General features: G+C 40.7%; 1 protein-coding gene across 5 annotated transcripts in view; it reads left to right on the forward strand.

The window, feature by feature from the left end:
* Positions 1-203: 203 nt before the first annotated feature.
* The window catches only part of LPAR1 (lysophosphatidic acid receptor 1), a 105,487-nt gene continuing 91,620 nt past the window's right edge, over positions 204-14,070 (forward strand). For 2 of the 5 annotated variants that reach the window (XM_074953508.1, XM_074953503.1), the window contains exon 1: positions 204-359. The gene's annotated coding sequence lies outside the window, so the exon portion shown is untranslated. Of the gene's footprint in view, positions 360-902; positions 1,311-2,396; positions 2,583-7,312; positions 7,335-14,070 lie in introns of those variants that run through there. The other 3 variants (XM_074953504.1, XM_074953505.1, XM_074953506.1) reach the window with 3 other exon arrangements.

Consider the following 14,070-nt stretch of genomic DNA (forward strand, 5'->3'; position numbering starts at 1 on the left):
GCCTGCGGCGGCCGGAGGGCGGAGGAGGGGGGCGCTCTCCGTGCACCCCCCCGGCCCTGCAGCAGGCGGCGCCCCACTGCCCCGGCGCAGCGCAGCCCCGCGCGCTCAGAGCCGCTGCCCCACTCGCGGCGCCCGGCGGGGTGGGAGGAGGCGGAGGATGGCGCTGGCGCTGCAGCCCGCCTGGGCGCGCCCCCCGCGCGGCTCTCCCGCCGCAGAGTGAGTGGGCTGGGCGCTGCAGCGGGACTCCGGCACCGGGCGGGCTGCAGGCGGAGCGGCGCCCGCTGGGTCTCTCTGCCCCGCGTGGGACGGGGTCCGGCCGGCCGGCCGTCTGCAGGAGGAGGCGAGCTCGGCCAGCCCAGGTAACCGCGGGGAGCCCGGCGGGGAGACTGTCCGGGTTTGCCTCTGTCTGTCCGTCCGTAACGCGCCTTTCTGCGCCCTGGGCAGCCGCTGCTTTTAATCTCCCCCCCGCCTCTCTTCTCCAGCCGCTCCTCTTCGCATCAGGTCGGAGCAAACCCCGCTCCAGGGTCTGACCCTAACCCCCCGCCCAGCAGCTGTGCAAGCCAGCGATGGCTTTTGGGGGTGGTGGGGTTCCCCTCGGGTGACCGGACAGCGGGTGGGGGTGGGGGGGAAGGAATAGGCGCCTAAATAAGACAAAGCCCCAAATATTATCGGGACTGTCCCTATAACATCGGGACCTCTGGTCACCCTCGGGTCCCCTCGGCCCTCCGTGCTGGGGAATGAGGAGCCGCGGCTGCCCAGACCCAGCTCTGAGCTGCGGACGCGCCGGCGGCTTTTGCGCGCCTGGGCTCCACGTGGGCGGGTCTCGCCGCCGGGTCCAAGGGTAACGGAGGAAGTGGGGCTCGCCCCACGCCGCCGGCGGGCTGTGGAAATCCACCCGGTCGCGTGTTGGCTTCCAGGCGGGTGGCGCTTGGCGGGTTCTCGGCCGCTGGGTTCTGTCTAGGAACGTGGCTTTCCCCGTTTTGGTCGCTGCCTCGCGTCCCCGAGCCGATCCTAAGGGCTGAGCTTAATTCTTTTTTTTTTTTTTTTTTTTTTTTTTCACTGCGTTATTCCCCTTTCGTAATCCCAGCCGCAGCTGGGCTCTGAGCTCCGAGCGGCCAAGGGAGATCCAATGGAGGGGCGGGACCTAGGTTTGAGTTGGAGGCTGGAATTGGTAGAGGCTTGTTGCGCTGGAGGGATATGGCTCAGAGTTTATTTTGTGTCTTTTCCTTGATGCCATATGGCCTGTGATGCCCAAGAGTGAAGCTGCCCTAGACTTAGTACTTCCATCCTGGCTGAGGTGGTCGATACAGGTGAGGTGCTCCAGCTCTTAATGGTTAACCCTTTCACTGCCTGGATCTCTCCTGTCCCCGGGCAGGGCTGTGACCCATGTTGCTGAGACCTTGACAGACCAGATTCTACCGGCATGGTTCTTGATCCGTACACTCTTAAAACAAATATGTGTGTTTTCTATTTTGGTATCTCAGTCTTTGATCTGCTTAATTTATTGGTGCATGTATGTATGAATATAGACAGCATGGTGTTTGTGCGTATCACCTATTCCTCTCTGTGTATGTTATATAGTGTGTTGTCTTGTAAATAGCTTGCCACTAATCATGTTTAATGGGCAATCTTGCTATACCGGTCTTGTTTCTTCTTGACTAACATAATGATCAAAACAGTTAAAAATCTGCCTGGAATAAGTCATGGTGGTTTCTTTGATTAATGGACATTAATAGTGCTGCCAGCATTGATTTACTTAGGACCAATCCAGCTTTTCCATGCAATGTCCCTGGATTTCTTTATACCAGACACACACTGAAAAGTCCTACTTCAGTGGTTGCCACCTCTTTTTTCCTATCAGTCACTTAAAAGAAAAGCTGGCTCAATAGAGACCGAGACCCTGTTGCCAACATTATCAACTACATTCTGAATGTTCTAGTGGAACTTGTAAAAGGACAAGAGGAGGGACTATAGTTCAGTGAATGAAGAGCAGATGGGAATGCAGACGTATGAACAAGTTAGAGAGAACAGGGAGCTGTAGGAGAGTTTGAGGACAAAAGGGTTGAAGTTAAACGAAAGGAGAAGAAAGAGAGAGTAGAACCAGAGTGAAACAGGAGATGGAGAGACCTCTTCTGTTCCTTTCCCTCCCATTATTTTCCCCTTTTCTACTTTTCTCCTGCTTTTTGTGGTGACTTGGAAACTTCTCTGCCTGGAAATTCAATAGAAGATTCTTTTGATAGCTCTTTTATCAATATTTCTCCTCCCCAAACTCCCATTGATATGAGCTGTCTTCCGCATATGCAAGCTCCAGCCTTTAATCATGGAGCCTTTCTCCTAGTTTTCTTACATCCCCTGACTTTTCCTACAAAGATCCCTGGTATCTGTTGATTGAGAAGTAGAAACTGTCTTGATATTTTTCCCTCACTGCTATAATCTTTTAAAAGTTTGAGAAAATATGGCTTCTGAGCTTCAGTAGATGACATACTTTCTGTAACTTTTTGTCTAAATTTTGGCTGGCTGTGACTTGACTTCGCCTAGACGAAACTACTGGGAAAGAAAGAGACTCTCTCATGCCAAGTCAGGTTTGTTACGTTGTCCCATTTGGTTTAAAATGAGTTACTAAGGTCTGAGAATCATGTTTCAATTTGGCAGTCAAAATTGCATGCCATGCAGCCTTCTACTAGCATGAGTGTACTGTATCATTAAAATGAAATATTCCAGTGGTTTCAGCAACGGATTAGGTACTGACATTAGTTGGAATCTCAATACAGAACTGGTTCACTGTGATTTTATTTATAAATATACAATTATATAACCCCTTTGATAGGTCCATACTTAAGATTTGTATTTACAGTAGAACCTCAGAGTTACGAACTGACCAGCCAACCACACAGCTCATTTGGAACAAGAAGTACACAATCAGGCAGCTGCAGAAACCTCCCTCCCCTCCAAAAAGGCAACTACAGTACAGTACAGTGTTAAATGTAAACTACTAAAAGATAAAGGGAAAGCAGCATTTTTCTTCTGCATAGTAAATTTTCAGAACTGCATTAAGTCAATGTTCTGTTGTAAACTTTTGAAAGAACCACCATAACGTTTTGTTCAGAGTTACGAACAACCTCCATTCCCCAGGTATTTGTAACTCTGAGGTTCTACTGTAATACAAACCTGTAAATCATGTTAATGACTCAAGGGATCTGGTGATCTTGGGTGGTATATGTGTGGTTTTTGTTTTGTTTAGCATTTAACCAAAATAATTAAGGAAATACATTTAAATGTACTTCAGAGAGCCCTCTTTTTGAATTCTGCCATTTGATGTTGTTCCCTTGTATTCATTTTTTCATTGGTGGGGTAGTGGAAATTGGGTGCTTAACTCTTAGTCACAGACTCCTTGGAATCATTTTATATTATCAGCTATACAGAGAGAGTTAGAGAAGAAAAACTTCAGGAGAAAAGTGACTAGTGATATTTCCTTTCCCCTCTACTTCAAAACACATGACTTAAAAATGAAAAACAGCTTTTGAGTCCGGTTAGTAACTGAACCAGTGATCTGTGCAAGTAGGCAACAACTAACTTATGTTAAGAGGTGCTAAGAGATCTAGTCAAGATGAAATATTTGTCACTGGGAAGTTTTGCAGTGCATTATAAATATAAAAAATAGTTTTCATCCTAAGATATGCAAAGAGAAAATTGGACAACTATTAAAGCATTCTCAGCACAGGGATGAAGCTTGTTAGAAAATCTATCATGCAGAGTTGAAGGAGAAATTGTTTGGAACTTGTAAATGCACATAGGGTTTAAATAGGGCAGACAGTAACACAGTTGTGATGAACAGCTCAGAGTATCCTAATGAGGAGTGAATTGCTTCAGAAGGGCCTGATCATAAGGTAACAGGGGTTTTGTGAAATCTTTCATTGAATTTAATGTGGCCAAAGTTAAATAGAAGTCTCTCGTTTAAACCAATAGAATAATATTTCTTTAAGCAGCTTTCCTCCTTGGGATTGTTCCACCATTTTGTCTCTTTCAGTTCCCAGATGTTTTGTTCATTAACTTCCAGATGTGAGATATTTCCATCAGAAATCTTAAGTGCTGGGGGTTGGGCAATGTTACGTGGTGTCCTGTCACCATGCTAACTTTTTATAAACCATATTACAGTGCCCAAGCAGTAAATGCAGAAGTCCTATATGGTGACTGATTATATGTAAATATATATATAATTTTACAAAACTACACAAGGTATTTTGGATCTTAAGAAAGAATGTGTCCACTTTGCACACATACTTGATTCTGTGGGTCAGGAACACCTAGAAGAAGCCCAAGGAATGAAATAGTTACACAGTGGGACTGGTATCTTTGAAAAATGGCAATAAGAATATAATTTGAGTTTGTCAACTTCAGCTGTTTCTCTTTAGGGAATGAAAGCTGTATGTATTTTTAAGGGACACTGTCAAATTCAAAAACTTCAGACAGAAGTGCCATTTTTAACTGCAGTTGTGAAAAATAATACCCAAATAAGAAACATGTAACTGAACAAAAAGTCTGGTCTTTTCAGTGTGTTTACTTTGTGGATTAACATCTTGTCCATAGTCAGTTTCATTGTTCTCCCCCTCCTCGCCCCATCACAGGTTCCGCTCTTGTTTGTGAGGATCTTTTAAACAGCAGCAAAGGAGAGAAAAAGACTTCTAAAAATAGGAAAATGTGGTTGTAGATATTAGCAGAAACTCTTCTTTTAATTGACTAGATTTTGAACTGAAAGGGCCCCTTTAATATCAGGTTGTTATAATTTCCCTTTTGAATGGAAGAGGTCTGGGCTGACACACCCATTTTAGCTGTCGGAATTAAATGATATAAAAAAAAATCCATATTATTTCCCAAGAAATTTGCTCATGAGCTATTTTAAGTAATAGTCAAAATACAACCTTCACCATGTGTGTCTTGCAACAGTGTGTCTGTATATGCTATTAGGCAATGTTATATAAACATTACATTCTACAGTATTGCAGTGTAAGAACTGTCCTGGAAATTTTCAAGTAACTGGGGAACTTTTATATATATATATATATATATTTATATATATTTATATATTTTTTTATTTATTTTTTTTTTAAGAAACTTTAAAGGGCTTGATCCAAGGGCCATGAATGTCAATGACAACACCCTCCTTGACTTCAGTGGATTTTGGATCAAGCCCCAAGTTAGGATTTAGGTGAGGAAGGCAAGATTGCTTCCAGAAAGGAAAGTAGTACTCCACAGGAAAAAGACTGCTGTTTGTGTTTCGAGGGATTTGGGTTTTGTTTAGGTTAATCTTTGTGGTATAACTGCTTTTAAAAGAAGTGCAAATATTGCCAGTACATTCTCGCTGTTTCAGCACTTGTGCTATAACAAAATGTTAACGTACGAAACAGTCCAGTATTTTGTGTGTGTTTGTTTTTTTTAGTGAAGAAACAGGGAAAAGTCTGAAAAACGTCTGCTCTAATATCTCCAGCCCGCTTCCTCCTCCCTTTCTGTTCCCACCCTCCCCACCAGTAGCCCCAAGCTGATTAACTATATCCCTGGATTCCAGATTCATGGGTATTGGTGGGCGGAAGAATATGCTCTAGAATTAAAATATGTTCTAATATTTCTGAGAATGCGAATATTACTTTACAAATTTGTAACCTGACCATGAAAAGTCTACTTTGTATGACAACAATTTGTCTATAGGTCCTCCTTTCTTAATTGGCTTCTCCATTTTCAGACCAGGATGGCTCTGCTTTTCTGTATGGTGGAACAATATTCTTTCTAAAGTCAATATGACCTATTCAAAGTTTCTGTAGAGATAGTTTGCTGTGCATGGACCAACTTGCTAATCATGCTGTATGTCCTGCATCCTCCTCTTAGAAAGTCCACATTCATTTTGACCTCCACAATGCAGGCAATTAGATTAGTGGGTATAAAACTGTGAGTAGTTTAGTTCAAGTGGTGTTTACTCTAGAGGAAAGAAGAATTTCTTGTTAAAAAGAAAACAAATGTTCTTCTTCTACTTCTGACAGAAGAAAACATTACCCTTAGACTTGTCTGCTCAGGTTAAAAGATCCTGGTTGGTTGGCACGCTTTACCTCTTTCTGACAGTGTGCGCAGACATCTGTTGCGGATATGATATCCATGTTGCCTCTGACTCTGTTTAGGTCAATTTTGGGATGAATGGCCTGGACAGAATCCTGCACTGGCAAATGTGCAGACACTTATTTTTAAAAATATTATCAGGGAAGTTGGATGCCTAAAATTACCCCATTTCTAATGGGGAAATACAGGGCAAAGCAGGGCTAAGCATTGTTCCTTGCAGTTTCATAGCCTGTGATTCTCACGCAAGCAGCTATATAGGTGGTCTGTTCGGTGGAAATATTATGAGCAGAGAACAAGAAAGCAGTTTGCAGTTACATCAAAAAATTAGACTATAAATGATATTAGAGGGAACGCTGTTTGGGCTGTCTGTAGCAATGAGGATTGAGTGGTACACTAAAGTTTTGTACCAATGTTAAGATTGTTAAACATCATAGAACCAAGCATTTGGGGGAAAAAAAATTTAAGCTTGAATTTGGCATGCTACATACAAACTGGAGGCTATCTTACCCGTTATTAAAAATGTGTTGGTACAAAGTTTGCAAGTCCAGTATCTTCTTTCTGCTTCCATTTCTGACTAACAGGCAAAGTTCTCTGAAATGTGTTTTTTTTTTGGTTCGGTTTTTTTTTTGTTTTTTTTTAAGCTTACTGAAAAGGGTGCTGATGATCTTGATAATCATGTGGAGTGAAATACAGCTAGAGGAGGTCTATGCACCACTTAAATCCTACTCAGTCCTTATTTAAGGGACTGAAGTGCTGTATGAACCTCTTTGCACAGGAAGAAAAGGCGTATTTGTGGCACCTTAGAGACGAACAAATTTATTTGAGCATAAGCTTTCGTGAGCTATAGCAGCTTATGCTCAAATAAATTGGTTAGTCTCTAAGGTGCCACAAGTACTCCTTTTCTTTTTGCGGATACAGACTAACATGGCTGCTACTCTGAAACCTGTCGTCTCTGCACAGGGTGAATTTCAGATATGGTTTAATGAATGTTAGTTTCTTTGTGTGCTAGAAAAAAAATCTCATCCTATAATATACAGAGGAGAAAGCAACAAAAAAATGGGATTGAAATCAAAATCGAGGCCATTCTGCATAACACGTTGGAGATTTAAGAGAATGGTAAAATTTGGCAAAGGGAACCCATACTATCTTCCATTTTTAAGTATTTTTCTTTCTTTCTTTTTAGGAAGGACATGTAAAATGATGTGTTGGCAACCTGTCCTATGTCAGCAGTAAGCAAAGACTGTTCTTGGAACTTATTGGCCATTTGAAGATGGCTGGCTCTTGTTTGGATTAAAAAAAAGACTATGGCTATATGTTTTTCTTATGGAGATGTTGGTTGTAAGCTCAAGTTAAGTGAGTTTTGCACTTAGAGATTCAATCCTCACTTTATATGTAGACTAGGGCTGTCGATTAATCGCAGTTTTAATCACACTGTTAAACAATAGAATACCAATTGAAATTTATTAAATATTTTTCTACATTTTCAAATATATTGATTTCAATTACAACACAGAATATAAAGTATATAGTGCTCACTTTATATTACTTTTGATTACAAATATTTGCATTGTAACAATGACAAACAAAAGAAATAGCATTTTTCAATTCACCTCATACAAGTACTGTAGTGCAATCTCTTTATCGTGAGAGTGCAATTTACAAATGTAGATTTTTTTTTTACATAACTGCACTCAAAAACAAAACAATGTAAAACTTCAGAGCCTACAAGTCCACTCAGTCCTACTTCTTGTTCAGCCAATCGCTAAGACAAACAAGTTTGTTTACATTGACGGGAGATAATGCTGCCTTCTTCTTATTTACAGTGTCACCAGAAAGTGAGAACAGGCGTTTGCATGGCACTTTTGTAGCCGGCATTGCAAGGTATGAACAAGAAGTAGGATTGAGTGGACTTGTAGGCTCTAATGTTTTACATTTGTTTCATTTTTGAATAGTTATTTTTTTTGTACATAATTCTCCATTTGTAAGTTCAATTTTCATGACCGAGATTGCACTACAGTATTTGTATTAGGTGGATTGAAAAATACTATTTCTTTTGTTTTTTACAGTGCAAATATTTGTAATCAAAAATAAATATAAAGTGAGCACTGTACACTTTGTATTCTGTATTGTAATTGAAATCAATACATTTGAAAATGTAGAAAACATCCAAAAATATTTAAATAAATGTATTCTATTATTGTTTAACCGCACGATTAATCGTGCGATTAATTCTTTTAATCGCTCGACAGCCCTAATATAGACCTATGTATTATGATTTCTTACTAGATATTGGTGGCTATTTAATATTACTGAGCTTAACACATATATCAACTGCAGTAATAAGTAACCAATACCTGAAGTGCCTGGTTGATACTGCATAGCTCACTCTGACTACTCCTTTTATTTGGGGGTGTGCATGTGGGATGAAAGAGAACCAATATGCTCATCCTCCTGTTGCACAAAGATATGGGCATAACATGTCTTGCTTCTTTGTTTGAAGTTGTTCTGTCTGTTATTATGGGGTATCGCTAGGGCCCTACCAAATTCACGGCTGTGAAAAACGCATCACTGACTGTGAAATCTGGTTTCCCCCTGTGAAACCTGGTCTTTTGTGTGCTTTTACCCTACACTATACCAATTTCACAGGGAGACCAGAGGTTCTCAAATTGGGGGGGGTTGCAGGGTTTCCCAAAAGGGAATTGCAGGGGGGTCGCAAGGTTATTTTAGGGGATACTGTCACTCTTACTTCTGCACTGCCTTCAGAGCTGGGTGGCCAGAAAGTGGCGGCTGTTAGCGGGGCGCCCAGCTCCGAAAGCAGCGCAGACGTAAGGGTAGCAGTATTGCAACCCTCCCCCCCACAACTCCTTTTTGGTCAGGACCCCTACAATTACAACGCCGTGAAATCTCAGATTTAAATAGCTGAAATCATGACATTTGCTATTTTTAAAATCCTAGGACCGTGAATTTGGTAGGGCCCTAGGCATCCGTAAAGGTTCCACATGAATTTCAGTTGATCTATCATGTGTAGATTCAGCTGCAAGGTACTCTGTCATTGGTGCTGGCATAATAATCATTGAATTGCCTTGCTGAAGTTTGGTTTTGAGCCGTCGTTGCAGGCTTAGTGGTGACACTGGTGACTTAATGTTGTTACATTGTTTGAAGTTATGTCCATTTTTTCCTTTCCCTCCAGAATGAGTGTTCTATTAGACTACAAATATTAATTATTTAAATCAATGGTGCAGAAGAATGCAAAGGCCTGCAAATTTCAGGTCTAGCTGCATAGTTGGGAATTCTAGAAGGGCTGAGGGATTGATCTTGGCAGTTAAATCTCCGTACATATATCTGTTACTGCTACATTCAGCCAGCAGTGCCGGTGCATTAACAAATTGTCTCATGGTTGCCCTTTGTGGGTAACGAAAAGCAAAACAGCATTTCAGTTTGCATCAGCTAAGTTTTCTTGGGACATAACTTTTTAAAATTGTGATTCTCTTTTACCAATGATATCTGTCCGTTATTCAGGTCAGGTGCAGTCAACGTGGTTTTTTTATTTGTATCTTCCTAGACCCGCGGGACTCTTCTTTTGACAGTCTGGATAGTAGAACAGAGAGGTAAATTATATGAGCTGGGTTTTTCTTGGGTGGTTTGTGGTTCTCATACAACACAGGCATTGGAACAGGTAGGAGTTGAGTGATTCATTAGAGAGATTAGGTGTGGTTTTTACAATGTGTAAGTAGTTGTGAGATGAGCTGTGTTAAATGGTAGGGGTGTTGCTTTGATGTGGTAAGGAAGCTGTAATGCAGGATGTAAATGGACAATTTGGTTACATTGCCTGGGGTAATGTTTATTGCTTTAAACTTAATAGCATTTTTCAGGGTTTACTTGATAGTTCTACACTTCATGTTAATTACTAGAGTATAAAAGATTTTGCATGACAGGTTGCGGGGGCGGGGGGGGGAAATAACCAGTCAGAATAGCATCAGAAATCAAAATAACGTAAGACTAATTTGAGAATTACCTCTCTTCTTGTTTCAGAGTAGCAGCCGTGTTAGTCTCTCTCCTTGTGTGAGTAGCTATCACTCAAGTTACCAGTTCAGAACAACTTTCAGCTATAATTAACCTGGACTAGATTTTTTCTAATGTATGCTCCCCCATATTTCACTGACACTCAATGAAAGATTAACTTGTTCTTCAAACTAGTCCTTTTCACTGTTGATTAATGTACTATCATTTAAACAAGACAAAATTAAATTTCATTATCGGAGGTGCAAATATTGCTGATTCAGTCAGACCAGATGAACGTTTTTGTTTGATGTACTGCTAGTCAGATATAAATGTGAAGAAAAAGAACCACCAAGAAAACAAGAGGGGGAGGGGGGAAAGAAAAAACCAACCATACTGGAAGAAGGCAACACAAACTGCTCAGCCCATGAGATTGTGATTTAACTGCCCTGAAAGACGTAGTATAACTAACATCTACACTGATCTTTTGGATCATTTAAAGGTTTGTTTGTCGGTTTTGACTGACACCAGACTGTACAGTTTTGCCAGCATAGATGGAACTCCAATTAAGAATTTTTTTACAAAATGCATAGATTGCATTTCATTACCGGAAACTAAGTATCTTTCCTTCAGTCTGATTGAAGGGAGTCACTTTTGTCCGTGGTTGCCTAGTAACTTAAAATAAAAAGGGTAGTTTTTGTATAAAAGCCAATAAAAACAGAAAAATGCAGCACCGTGTTATGCTGCTTCCAGAATCTGCAACAGTTTCTGGCACTTTTTGAAAGCTGCTCATACTTCCAAAATAAACCGCTGAAAACACATCAGAACTCCGGGTATCTGCTGATGGACTCTGGATTTGAAGGAACATGGAGAGGATGGGGAGGGATGGAAATTCTCATCATAGTCACCATGGATAGCTCATTGAAGATAGGTCTGCAGCATAAGTTAAAGCCCCAGTCTTGCAAACTCTGAAGCTATGTCTACACTATGCAGCTTTTAGCGACACGCCTGTGTCGATACAGCCGTGCCGCTAAAAGGCGCACAGCGTAGCTGCTGTTTGTCGGGTCTCCTGCTGACAAAATCTTCCACCCCCAGCAAGCAGTGTTGGCTTTGTCGGCAGGAGAGCGCTCCTGCCGACAAAGCGCTGTTCGCACCGGCACTGATCGTCGGCAAAACTTTTGTCTTTCGGGAGAGTGTTTTTTAACACATCTGAAAGGCAAAAGTTTTGTTGTTCTGTTGCCAGTGTAGCCATAGCCTCAAACAAGTGTGCAACTTTGCTCATACAGGTAACACTCTTGCTCCCTCTGATTGACTTCAATGTGAATATCTGTGAGAATAAAGTAAATAATGTGCTTAAGTGTTTGCAAGGCCATGGAAAAATCGATCAGTTACTACTTTTTATCCTGACCGATAATCTGAAAACAAGAAGTTAATCAATGCAATTTAAAGAATAGTACATTTAGAATAAATGAAATAATACTATTCACAACATAGTCATCCTGTAGAATTCACTGAAAAAATGTCAAACTTTTAGCTACAGTTTTTGAGTCTAAGTGCACTCGAGAATTATTACCATTAGCAGTATTTATTTCTATGCAAAGTTAAGACAACAGAAGGCAAACAAATCCCCTACTCCCAGGTGTAAAATGTTCACACATAGGGAGAATGGGAAGAGATCAGGAAGTTCTTTCCCTTCTCCAACATTTCTCAGTATGAAAAAGCAGCAAGACCTGACATGTATAGTAGTTTATATGAAGTTTGCAAACTCACTCTTAATCTAACCTTTCAAAGAGAAAGTGAAAAAAAAAAATCATGCTTCTTTCATAGGTTAGAGGCCCTTTTTCTTAATTGAACAATTCACTGACATTCTTTTGGAGCCAATTTGCATTTAAACATTCAGATTATATCCTTTTCATTAGATATCTACATCTGCATGATAACAGAATATCACAATTCTCTAAACAGCCTTGAGGGGGGCACAGCTAAAGCAAATACACCATTCTCCTTCCACATCCACAAACCAGCTGTTCAATCTTCAGGCAGAATAAACTACCACAAAATACAATAATCGGAATTGCTGAAGTCAAGGAGGTCCAGAATTAAAACAAGCCAAATCCCAAATGTAACATCTGAATATAGATTTACATGGACCCTGACCATGGTGTGCAAATGGGAGTTTAATTCGTGTTATCTTAAATAGACATTTGCCAATCTCTCCCTGCTATAGCTGTACATTGAAGACTGTCAAGACCTTTGTTTAATGGGTTTCAGGCTCACACTATTGCAGACACAGTAACTTTATCAGCCTCTCAAAACAAACTGGAAATATGAAAATATTTTCTGGTGCAATATTAGTTTAACATTTGCATTGGTCCAGTTAATTGCTCATTTAAGTAACTCTGCAGTACTGTATTCTGTGTAGTTAGGCTGGCTAAAGTTTGGCAACAATTAACAATTGACAATAAAGAAGAATTATCTTAATAGCCTGGTTTAAATTCTCTATTCTCATGTCCCTCCCTCCACCCAAGGCCGCAAACAAACTTATCTGATGAACAGCAGCGACCCAGAAAGAAGATCATACCTTTGATCTTTGGCACAATACAAGGCCAGCAAACCAAGTGGCCCAGAACAACCAAAATCCCAAGGCTTGCAAATTAAAATTTTCATTACTTCATTACTTTCATTACTGTTCATCTCACATGCTCCTGATGGGCACTAATAAGTCCTGGCTATAGTACCAGACTTAAAATCAAGACTGGTTGCTGACATTAGTTTCTTTTTAAAGATCAAAAGCAGTCTAAAGGGATGATTTCCCATCCCCCACCCCTCTGCCACATACTTTGCTTTCCTCAATTTCTTCAATGCCACGACTCAGCCAGTTGTGCCCCACCTTTCATTTGCCAACAACATTTACTAGAAAGCTGAAGCAGGAGGCCAGTTTTCATTTTTATCATCAGGAAGGTCATGCTGGTCGTTCAGTACGTTCAGGATTTTTAAATGTGGATCAGTTCCAAAGCTTGTCTGGAAAGAGGAACATGTATTTCTTTAATTTTAGTTCTCAATTTAGCAAGTGATTGATGTGTGAAAACAAGTTACCACATGCTGAAGACTATGCACAATCGTGCAATTATTTAGGATGCAACAACAACAAGAAGATAACTTTATTTTTTTAGCATGCACCCAACTGAGCAATCTTAGTTCTTAGGTAAACCAACTTTAAAATTCCCTAGCCCATAGAATAGACAGAATTGGCAAGCATTCTGATCAGAAAGTTTAGAGGATGCTCTCCCTGGAATTCAAAAAAGATAAGTCTGACAGAAAAGTAAATTGGAGGGATACAGCCATCTTTAAAATCAACACTACTTGTAACACCAGAAGTCTTTAGTTGACAGCACTACCTGTGTATTCGATTTCACTGTTTCCTAGTATAGTCAATAAGTTCCTGCTTGTTTGCTTGGGTCCTTCACACAGCAAGAGAGGAGGGGAAAACGTTTTAAAGGGTAAGAAAGTGTAAAACGGTTTAAAAAAAAATCAGGGGCAACTACGATAACTGTTTTTAACTCTCTACAAATATTTAAAATGGCAGTTACCTCAAACTCTCCCCATGGGATTCAGTGAACATTTGCATGGATGGAGATAGACATGTGCGCACACTTCAGAATGATGTCATGATAGTTCTCAACAAAAGCGTAAATGTAAAGCGCTATAGGGAAACCAGTAAAACATATTTTTTTTATTGTGAAGATACAGTCAGAGTGCAAAGGAGTCCTAGGGATCCAGAGAACAAAAGGAAAATTAAAATCTCCTCATACGGTTGGTTTTGGAACTCACAGGTGGCCCCAAAATGGACCTATGTGCCTGACCCACTGCACCCAGGCTGATCCCCTCTGTGACTTCAGTAGGGCACTGCACAGGATACTGGGGTCTAAATTACCAAGTACCTCTTCTTCCTGAAACAAGCTTTTT

The sequence above is a fragment of the Natator depressus genome, chromosome 5 (assembly GCF_965152275.1).
Source record: "Natator depressus isolate rNatDep1 chromosome 5, rNatDep2.hap1, whole genome shotgun sequence".
NCBI classification, from domain to species: domain Eukaryota; kingdom Metazoa; phylum Chordata; order Testudines; family Cheloniidae; genus Natator; species Natator depressus.